Consider the following 12,671-nt stretch of genomic DNA (forward strand, 5'->3'; position numbering starts at 1 on the left):
AAAATAAAAAATGATTAATATACTTTTTGAGTTAATTAATTTATTATTTATTTAGATCTCATTATCTTTTTTTGCTAAAAATTTTAATTTCTAATCCTCATAAATATTATTTGAGGAATTTGTCTAATGGAATTTTATTATTTTTGAGAAAACGTATATGGAACATTTTGTTTAACATTTTTTGACTAGGTATAGATGTAAAAAAAAAGAAAAATAATTCAAACTTTTAACTAAAAAAATATTGAAAACATTCTCGATTTTTGCAGATTTCTTAAAATTTTAAATTTAAATGCTTAAAAAATAATAAATAGTAAATGTAAGTCTTTACAATTATTATTTTTTAAGTTATTATAAGAAAATAAGATTTTGTCAAAAATTGATTTTATGATACCATTTAGGTCTTTCTTTGTTTTATTTTTTTAATTTTTGGTTTTTTTAAAAATTATTAGGGGATTTTAAACCAGTCAAAGTTCTTATTAAATTACATTTTCTACTAGAATCTATGCTTAAAGTTGAAAATTTATGTTTTTTTCTTTATTGTTTTTAGTGTTTCAAAATAGTTACCTAAAACAAACAAATAAACAAAAAAAAAAAAAAAAAATCATAAGAATGAAAAAAAAAAAAATCATTCATATCTATTCAGATTCCAAAATATTGTTTCAAATATGATACAATAACACTGAGTATTCAGTGATTTGCTGTTATTTCAAAATTTGTTTTTCTTGCATTTGCATTTATTTTTAATCGTTATAGTGTAGTACGATTTATAAGCACTTTAAATTTGTCATAGTAAAGTTAATATTTAATATTTTCAATTTATTACCTTAGTTTAAAAATAATTGTTGGAATGAAAATTTATAATTTTAATTTTAAGTATTCTAAATAAGCTAATTTGTTGAACAATTGCAACGCATGAATCAATATTCATGTTCATATTATTATTATTTTTTTGTTGAACAAACTATGTTGTTTTAAAAATAACCATTTTCTGAATGTGATTGGTTTGAAAAATGTTTGGTTTTAAAATTAAATATTTTATTTATTTAAGATAATATGATGTGCTCTTAGGCATTTTATAACTCATTTTTCTTGAATAATAATTAAATAAGGTAACGATTTCAACGTTTAAATAAAAATACGAGAACCCATATCAATTAAATAAAATTAAAAACTATTAAAATAAATCAATAATAAATATTAATTGGTTATCAAAACGCCTTCCTGCCGAGTTAATTGAATTGCTCTGAATACGGTTTGGATACGACTAAAGGTACATGCTGACATTAATTTACTTTTCGCACGAAGATCCGTCGCAAGATAACGAATAAGACGAATTGCCTATACGTTACTCTTTAATAAATCACCGTTCGCAATGGCTTCTCGAGTGCATTATATTCGCGTTCGCGACTAAAAGGACAACGGTGTTGTACGTGTTTACGTGTACTAAGATATTCTAATAAATGGACTTTTTTTTTTTGAAACATGTTCAATCGAAATTGGTCTTACGTCAATCGTAGTTGTTTAAATTCAACGAATTGTCCGTTTGTGAGATTTTCTGTCTCTTATCGGCTGGATAAAAGCACACTGATGTATCGTCTATTAAGTTTTTTTATCAAATGTTTTTTTTTTTTTTTTTTTAATGAGAGGACAGGTTGTTTTAAGTTCAAAAACTCTGTACACATGAATATAATTATATAGTTATTTCTTGTACAATGAAGCATACCGACTGAAATTTCATAGTCTGATTGTGGTTAGTTGACGGGTGGATACAGTCGTACTGTTGAACTATACAGTATACATATATTTACAAGAAATTAGCAACACTTTGTAAATTCTTTTGAAAAGCCTACAGACACGACACAATAGAATAATGTTGGACAAATCGTCAAATAAAATGTTTTTCATAAACGGATTACGTGATATTAATAATAGGTAGGTATTGTATATTACTCTGCCGTTCAAGAAATATAGACAGTCTTTATCGACTAAATAATTGTATGTAAATTATATACCAACTGGCACAGACGGTATAGTGAATAGTATTATGGTTTAACGTAGTGTAATATTATATATTATTATTATTATTATGGTTATTTGGTAAAGATAATTTCTGATAAATGTTTATACCTAGTATATAGTTTATAGTATCGAAATGTACTTTAATAGGAGGAAAGTAGACGGTGGTTTGCACCAGGGTTCGAGTGACAGGGACACTAAATAAATCACCGTCGTTGTAAGTTTTGGAAGCGCTTATAGACAAATATAATATTATATAGGTATAATGCCGAACACATGGGTTGATAGTGTATAACGCGTATATAATATTATAATATATATATATATAATATATATGTATATGTATATTATTGGTATTCTACCAATATCGGTTTTTGTCCACTGCCGCAAAACATGCCGCTGTAGTGTAGGGAACTACCGCAATAGTTGTACTTGCAGGTACTATAATAATATTATTATATTATTATATAAAGAGACCGATAAAATCGTCGCATGCTTTGAAACTTTGGTAAACGTGTTCGAGTTTGACAAAAGTTTATTAATCTAAAACGATAATATCGATAAAGTTATAAACATGAAAAAAAAATATGGCCGAATCTACGAAGATAAAAATTTTTATTTTCTAATACTAGCAACACGACGCGCCTGGGTAATGCGTTATTTCACTACAATTTTGGCATAAGGAGCTTTTAATACATCTTGTATGCCACACAGTTAAAATAAATTGCAATTAGTGGTAAAGTTGACTTATTAATAAAATATTATTTAAATAATGTTTTTTAATGATAATTTTGGAAATAAATTCCTACAAAACTTAGCACTTTAAAATTAAGATTTAGATAATAAAATGATCATTTTACATTTGACAGGAAAATGCTAAAAACCGTAAAAGAAAATTCATCTGTTATCTTGTACTGGCATAATACTAGCATAATATAGTTTAATGAACAATTCTCAATCATTATGAGTGTTTATATTGTAATTTTAATTATTCGTTGGTTTTGGTCTTGGTTTACGAATATATTGTATGATAAACTTTCAGTAAAAATAAATAAAAATAAAAATTATAAGTTGTTCATTAAAGTAATAACAATAACAATTTATGTTTTGTTTTAAGTTGATAGTCGTGAATTTTAGATGTGGTTACACATTGTTCGTTACGTGCCTTCTACAATTTACGCCAAGTCCAATAACCAAAAACACTTCTACATCCTAAACTAGCAGTGAAAATAAGGTCGAGTTGTAGCAGACACCGAGTAAAAGCAAAATAGCGTTTCGTCGGATCACAAATTTCGGATGTCAGCGGTATAGGTATAATATAATATAGTGCGTACTATAGTAGTATTCTCGTTTCCTGTCAACTGCTGTTACAACGTTTGTCTCCGTCCAAGGTGATAACATTGATTTTAAAAACAGCTTTAACGTTTGGCCCAACATCTATATGTATCGTATAATATTTTCGTAAAAATATTTGCTACCATAAGAAAAAAATATTTAGTGACGTATACGCTTAGTGAAGAATTTTATAAGCCCTACGAATACTTTACTATATTAATACAATTATTTTTTTTTTTGAATTTTATAAAAGTGCGTAAAATAGTTTCTAATAATTTTTATAGGTGTGCCTAGTGATGTAAATTTTCATGAAATTGTATAATCTCTCATATTGACTTTTATCAAATAAATTCTTTGTTAGTATACAGTCAAAGTATTTTTAACTTTCATAAATTAATTTAAAATTATGTACTTCTATTACCATTTACCCATTTTAATATTATTCTATTGGACATTATAATATATTAGTATATTATATAACAAACTCAAAATAAAAATAACAATCTATTTGTATAAATCAGTATATAATATTTATCTCGATTCTCGGTAATAAATGATTATTTTTATCTATTATTAAAAATCTTGTATTCTTACACTGAATATAAATATTGAGTTTTGAGTGTATAAAAGTCAAAAATTAATTACGTTAAAAAAGATACATTAAACTAAAAATGTCATTCTCATCAAGGTTAAGTTAGGTTAGGTTAGTGTACTTAAAAACTACGTTAAAATATCCAACAGTATTTCTTTATTTAGTTGATTATAACAGATACTATTATAGTAGTTATAATTACCATTATGATATCAGCTGTTATTTTAAATAAACATAATAGGTTGTCAGATTGACATACAACTATTATTTGCACATCAGCTGCTGCTTATCGATGTTTTAGCATACAATATCTAATTTAAATCTTCAAATGTAAAAACTGCAATAGTGTCTGATAAAAAAGTTCAATGGAATTACTATTACTCTAGGACTTCTCCATCGCTTAAATGCCTTTAATCTACAATTCGAGAAAATCTCGAAACCATTAATTTCTCCAAATCGTTTTTCTGCTTTCAACATTGAAAACTAAGATTTTTCTGATAGACTCGATTCAAGTCCACCAATCAGGGAAACTAATCAGATCATAAACTTGCCATGACATACTAATAGGCACGTCTATACTGATACACCTACACTGATAAGACAAAGTGTTGGTGTTTTTTTTAAGGATTTATTGAACTAAATCAACGTAGGATGAAATCTTCTTACTTTTTGTCTAAAGTCGGATCTGCTGCTCTTTTTTTTTTTTGTTTTTTAAAAAAAAACGTAGAATTCGAGTATTATTTTTTCAAGCCGTAATTGAGTCTTTCCTTAATTAAGTAAATGTGTTTATAAATAGAAATATAATTATACAAAAAAAACAAAATAGTCTAAACGTCTAAAATTTGTTTTTGTGATTTAAAAAAAAATAATCGCCTATTATAATTTAAACTCTATTTATGGGGTTTTTGTTTTTTTTAATAAATCTTAACATTATACCGTTAAAGAAATAAAAGTTTATTTTCAATGAAAATGATGTGTTTAAAAACTGCCTTTACTCAAATTTTTATATTATCCTTGTCCTGTTTTGATTATTTTTAATTTATAAAAATGTGTATTATTATTTATTTTTATTTGTTTGACTTTTATTTTATTTTATATAGATACTATATATTTTTATTGTATTCTACAATTAGTAAAAAAATATACAATTATTTAGCTATTCAATGGATTAAGTATTGTGTTAAAAAAAGCTTTTACTAAGATCACATTTTAAATTGTCTATTGTAAACATTAAACAGATACTGTGATATAAAAATTTAAATAGATTTAAGAGGCCTTTAAAATTACATATGACTATTAAATTGTTGTATATATAAATGTAAAAACAAATTCATAGAGCTGAAAAAAATTGAATATCGAATATGCGTGACTGCAAGAAAGCAAAACGATTTTTTGAATTCAATTTTTAGTTATACCCATGGGAGCCTTTAATACTCACTTTTGGGGAACTTGTTGAAAATGTGTTAACTATTTAAAAAAAAAAGAACAGGTAAAGAGTTTTACGCTTACTTAACACGTGATGCGAGAACCTTTAAAGTAGTTTTCCAAACCTTCTTGACTCAAATGTTTAGTTCAAATATAATATAATTTTACCAGAATGACGTATACAATTTGTAGTATTCCCAAGAACCCACTTTCTATAGATATCGATCATAAAAATGATAACGTTATTACGAATTTACTTCTCACGTGTGTTAAATTAATAATTGTCAGTCACACTTAAATAACTTGATTTAATAATATAATTGTTACCTGTTCCCCCTACCCGATTATACGTTAACATCGAAAACATAATTTTATGTATATATATTTATAATATTTAACTATTATAACTATTTAATAACAAAGCATATTAATTATTTCGAATTCCTTGGTTACCTATACTCACTGTGGATTTATAAATTCACTAAATAATTTATTCTCTTAATTAAGTTAATAGTTTATAAACAATAGATTTAATTTCGAAAAATTTAATTTAATGTTAGTAAATATATTATATTATATAGAGTTAAAAATGTATACTCAAAAATTATTTTTTTCCTCAAAATATATCATCTAGCTAGGTCATTTGTGTAAAAATTTAAACAACAACTAGATGTTTAGTCATCTATTTTGTAAAATTTGTAGGTAATTACACGTCTGCGTCAACTAAATTATTAGATCGCAAAAAATTAACTTGTCTACTTGTATTTAACATTAACGTTGGTACTTATACAGTTTGGATAAAACAATTCATAATAAATAAATTGGTTATAATTATTTATTTGAATAAACATATTGTTTTTTTTAATTATCTAGACATTTAGATACTTAAACTAGTTAAATTATTAAGTTAATAAAAAAAAAAATCATCAACTTAATCAATTTTAAAAGTATATAATTATAATTGTTCAACTTAAATTTTAACTTTTAAACTACCCACCATTGGGTTTTAAATCGTTCCATATGTTATAATATATTTGAAAATATGTGAGTACGTATATGATTATTGCTATAGTCTGTTTTTATTTTACATAATTTATTATAATTTAATTGTTTAGCTCGATTACGATAATGGGATTGTATAACAGTTTAATAAACATAAAATAATTTCCACTTCAAAAGAAAATAACTATAATTTTTAGTTTTTAAGGTATTTGAATGTTTTTGGGTTTACGTAATCTCTGATAATAATAAGGTGTCATTTGAATAGTGTAGTTATACATTTGAAGGATTTTGAGGCAGATTTTAAATACAACATAAATGTTTATACATGATATAATAATAAAGAAAAAAAGTCAAACTATTAAAAACAAAAGTGTAAAAGCTAGAATATTAGTAATAGAATATTATTTAACTTTCACATAAAATGTATACCTAAATACTGTTGTTATAATTATTGAAGTTAAAATTTAATTTATAACTTACTCAGAAATGTTAAAGGCTTATCAAAATTGAATTTATTTTTATGCTTATGGAAAATTAAATTTAAGAAAATTATGTTAAATATTTCTCTAAATGGTTTAGCACAGTTAATTGCATATAATATATTCGATTGTGCTCATCTTAGTGTATAATTATCTATTTGGACCAGGGAGTATCAATGTAATTTTGTTGAAAACGTACCTAAGTAAAGAAATTTGTTTGCCTATTAAAATTAATTGTAATTTAGATATTTAGATATAAGTGAATTAAACTAATGTAATTATAGTTGTATTAAGGCTTTGCAACATGTGTTACATTGCGAAATTTTGGCTAAAGTCGCGTAAAATAAATGAGTTTTGATTCAACGAATATATTTTACATATTTGAACATTATTTTACAATTATATTTTTAAAGACCATATTTAAAAATTATTTTTACTTTTATAATGACAATTAATTATTATTTTCAATATAGCACATTTGATAGTATTGGTATTTTATTACGGAAATCAGTTTTTACACATTGATAATTATTATATGTTAAAGCAAACAAAGTTATTTATTTAAATTAGTTGCGGTTTTATATTTCTTATCTTTGAAGACAAAAATGTTAAGTTTATCATAATATATCACTTATTATAAATATTGTATACCCAATAGTTGTGAATATTTTAATTTATTATAACATTTTCAATTATTAAAAACTTAACTAGGAATAATTAAAAAAAAAATAGTAGATAAAAGCTTCAATTTAGTATTTAGTTAAGATTTAATTAGAGTTTATTTGGCATTGTCTCTGTTAAATCATTATCGGTCATTAATACTATCCATACTTTCTATAAAAACGTACATCAAGTATAGACAACAAATACATATTTTTAACTAACTTATTTTTTTAATGAGAGATGATGCATTTTATAAACAAAACATTTTTGATATTATTGAACATATTTTGCAGAAGGAGCAAAAATAATTAAAATTATCTTCACTTTAAAATTGAATTAATTAAATTTCATATTTATATTCAAATAAAATAATGCTTCATGCTCATTTAACTTATAAATAAATAAAATAAAAACTATATAATATGGTGTATCTAGTTGAATTTTGGTTACTTAACAATACGAATTTTATACAAATATTTTACATATAACAATTTATATAATTGTATAATGTACATAGTACTTCTGATTTTTGAGCACCATGTTTTTTTTTCAAATAAATGAAACGGAAAATGTGAACCTTGATCAAATGAAAAAAAAAGATTTTTATTTTAAATGACCTATTTTGTATTTGGTATATTTCAAATATTTACAAATACTTTAGTTTGTATATAGTAAGTATTTTTTATGCATGCTAGTTTTATAATTATATATATATAAAATATGTGTATCTCGTCAATTTAATTTTATAAAATATTTTATAATAACCTACAGTTTTTAGTTTATTATTTATTTTATAGTTAGATACTCTTAGTAGTTTAAAATTAATAAATACTTATTTAATTATAATAAGTATTTAAGTAGCTAACTAGTTTTTAATTATCATCAACCTATTCCATTTGTTAACAAAAACTTGTTTTTTTACTCAATTTTCCTTAAACTATAATATATTTGCACTATCGTTACAGCTAGCAGTTAAAAATGTTTTAATTTTCTAAATATCCATAAATGTTAAAACAAACGACGATCAATAGTACATTAAAGCTTATTATTGAACCCTAATATTAGGTATAATTGAAACTTTTTATTAATGTATTAAATGTATTTATAATTAAGTTAGACGTGTTTATTAATAATAAGAATAGTAATAAAGATATATAATATTATGTTATTTAATTTGTTTTATCACGTATATTACGTTTTACATCGAACAATGTTTTTGGACTTAAAAAAATTAAAATTAACACACATTTGTCCATATAAAGTATTGGTATTATTATAATTTATATTGTAGCATGTAAAAAACAATTTTATTATAATTACATATTTACTGATTTTTATAAATACCTAGATATTTTAAAACGTTATAACATTGTAAATATTACAGCGCTGTTCAAATTTAAGATAATGGGATGATAAACTGGACGAACAAGAATAACAGACGATTTAAGGTACTCGTCATACTTCGCTCACAGTATAAGACTGTAGGACAGCACATTTGTATAGTGTGTTGGGACGATTAATTAGTAATCGATAATAAATTAATGTGTTGAAAACAGAATTTATAGAAGCCGAATTACGTATTGCTTGCATTTCTTCAATAGTTTTTGATGAGTCGTATTATTATTATTTTGTTTGCACTCGAAAAACCCATCATCCAGTAAATCAGAAAATCACCTCTGTTAAGTACAACGCCTACACTCGATTTCCGATCTTTTGAGACGATTTATAAAATTATTTTTGTTCGTCAAAAGATGCTTAATGAAACGAAGAATACTTTGTAATTTCTTATTTGTGTGAGACAGAATTTGTACGATAGTATTATACAATTTTTGTTTGTACAAAATAACTACAAAATAAATGCAACGCAATAAATATACATGAAATAACTTAAAAATTTTGAAAATAAGATAAAATAAATAAACTACAGGTATTGTCTTAAAAAAATTCAAATCCTCATCACAAAACCAAAAAAAAGTTACATAGGTACAAATAAACAAAGTTAAATATTTCATGACAAAAATATATTCAGAAGATTTATCTTAAATAACCATAATATTTCAATAAATATTTTCTCGTTATGTAGTATTTATAATATACCAAGATACACTCAATATTGTATTATAATCAAAATAATAGTATAATTAATGGTTTATTTATTAAAATTAAAATATTAAAATTAGAGCAATTGTATTATATATATTGTATCAATCAATATAAAACTGAATATGAAGCCTATAATACACGAAGAGAGAATAATGGTGACATAAGATTGGTTAAACCAAATACCAGATCAATGGAAAATTATTATATAAACAGAGGTACCTATATAATTATTTAATCGTCGGCCTGCTGATATTAAGCAAATTGATAGTGTAAATAATTTTAAATTAATGATAAAATTATATATATACATTTCGTATATTTGACTAGTGTTTTATTATTAAAATAGTACTTCTTATTTTTTATAACTTATAACCATTATTATTATGTTAGAAAAATAAATTAAGTATATTATACTTGTTAATACGTGTTAAAATGTAAGTAATAACTAATAATTATTTAACAGACTTCCTGCTCCCGCCATCACCATAAGCTTTGCTTATAGAGAGTATGTATCGACATTAACATGAATTATGTATGTTATAATATTGTATATAATATGTATACTATAATAGTTATAGTATAACTTACAAATTGATTATCAAATAAATAAACAAAAATACTTATATTATAATGTATAATTGTATATACATACATTTTATCAAATTAATATGTTATTGCAACTACCGCAGATTAACACTGTACTGTATAATATTTGAAGATAGTTTTTTTAATTTTTAAGGAAAAATAGTATATTAAGTAGGTCTGTCAAACTTAAAGCTTACATAGCATATAGAAGTAATTTACGATTGACAACAAACCAATTTTTTGTAACACGTTTTTACATTTTAAAAATTTAAGAATGACTTAAGTTGTTAAAGACTTTTATACATATTATTGATAGTAATATTTTATCGAAGGGATAGATAAGAGTATGTGGATCCTTACTTTTTATGAGCATTAAATTTCGCTAAATAAAGTTTTCCTAAAATAATACGGATATATAGCAATTTTTTACCTCTGGTAGTGACAATAACAAAATTGAGTTAATTAAAAATTCCTGTAGACAGTTACGAGGTTATAAAAATTATAAAAACAAAGAAATGCTCTGAAAATAAATATTTACGACACGAATAAAAAAAATGTCTCGAATGGAATCATATTACTATTAACTGTAAAATATAGTATTTACAATAATAATAAAATAAGTTTATATGTGTAGAATATGGTTGAATAATATAAAATATAATATAAAAATATAAATGGAGTAAATCTGCAAATGTAGTATTTGAACATATCTACGAAGTAGACATAATTCCACCACCTGCAGTTTAGATTTACGCACACATCACCAATTCGGAAATACTTACTTTCAATAAAAATGTTGACGTTCAATATTGCGCATAAAGTACAATATAGTTCGTCTAACTGTGAAAATTCATCGGGGGAAAAAGGCGTGATACGATAATATATTAAATTTATTTGCAGGCCTACGTATAAATAAATAACTCAACTATTTTTGGTGGTGTGAAGTTGAATTAATTATATTATGCTATACTAAAATGAATTGTTTTTAGAAATTCTTGATTTCGAATAAAGTAAAACACAGCGTTTAACTCAGAAAAACGTTGCAAAAGCACGAACAAAACAGTGGTTTATTTGATTTTGAGAGGAGGTGACGGCAATAGACGTAACATTAAGTTTTATTCCTGGCAATCCTAATATCTTTCATAAATGCGCGTGAAACTAAAATTTGTCGTTAACTATTGATAAATGAGTGCGCTAATAAAGGATTGTGTGTGATTCGAGTTTTGAACCTAACCTCACATTTTTATTAAAAATTGGTTATGCAGTTGATACCACGGGTATTGTTGGTATCACAATGTGATAACTGATAATAATGTTTACGAAGTTGTTTGTGATAATGCCGCGACCGCGAAGAAATATGTGAGCGAGTCAGAGGTTTGAGGAAAGTGTCGGCGTGATTGTGTTGATGATCGTTTGCTGAATGGACGTAGTGTAAGTGTTAAATTCGCAAACGTACAGGATTCATTACGTCCATTCACCGGGGACGATAGTGGCAGTATTGTGAAATGGGTACAGGACATTGAAGATTTGGATGATTTGTGTTCTTGTTTGGAACTACATAAGTTTATATATGGCAAGCGACTGCTTCAGGGCTCAGCCCTTGATTTTGTATGGGATGAAAGTGGTTTTCGATCGTGGTCTGGGTTACATAACAAGCTGCTAAACGAATTCCGTTGTCGGCTTAGTACGGCAGATATTCATTGACAGTTATCATCCCACCGAAAACTTGCCGATGAACCACTGTTACAATTTTTATATAAATATGGGGAAAAGCAGCGCACGGTAGTATCAAAGACGAATCGGTCATCGACTATGTGGTTCGTGGTGTCCCAGACAATTCGGCGGAAAAAAAACGTGTTATTTGGAGCGGTAACATTGGGTGAGTTTTAAAAAAAAGATTGAATTGTACGAGCGGATTAGGAGCCGATCTCAAGCGGGAAATTTATCTCGGGGGTGACTGCTGATGGTAAACCAAAGACAACAATCTCGGTAGGAGGTACATCGGTGGATGAAGTAACTAGATGCTTTAACTGTGGTGACCAATGACACACCAGTCCAGAAAGTACCCTGATGTTAATAAAGGACCAAAATGCTTTTCATGTCGTACTTTTGGGCATAAATCAATCGAGTGTCCGGATAAGAGCGATGAAGTTCCGAACGTGTAACTATGGCAATGACAATGACCATATTATAATGAAACCAGTGGTGATTTCTGGCTGCAAAGTATTGGTTTTCATTGATACGGGATGCGATACTAACATTTTTCGGCACTCGATTGAATCGAAATTAATCAATGGTACCAGCAAGATGTGTCAACTACGGCTAAGAAGACCAACGAGTGCAAACTTTTTTATGGAACGGATATTGGACTCAAAGCTGCATATTGAGAGTTCTTGCCAACGTTTCAAAAACTAGTCAGTAATTATATGTGCCTGAAAGTTGCGTAACGGTACCCAAGAAGATAGTTATTC

The sequence above is a fragment of the Aphis gossypii genome, chromosome 1 (genome assembly GCF_020184175.1).
Source record: "Aphis gossypii isolate Hap1 chromosome 1, ASM2018417v2, whole genome shotgun sequence".
In the NCBI taxonomy this organism is placed as follows: Eukaryota; Metazoa; Arthropoda; class Insecta; order Hemiptera; family Aphididae; genus Aphis; species Aphis gossypii.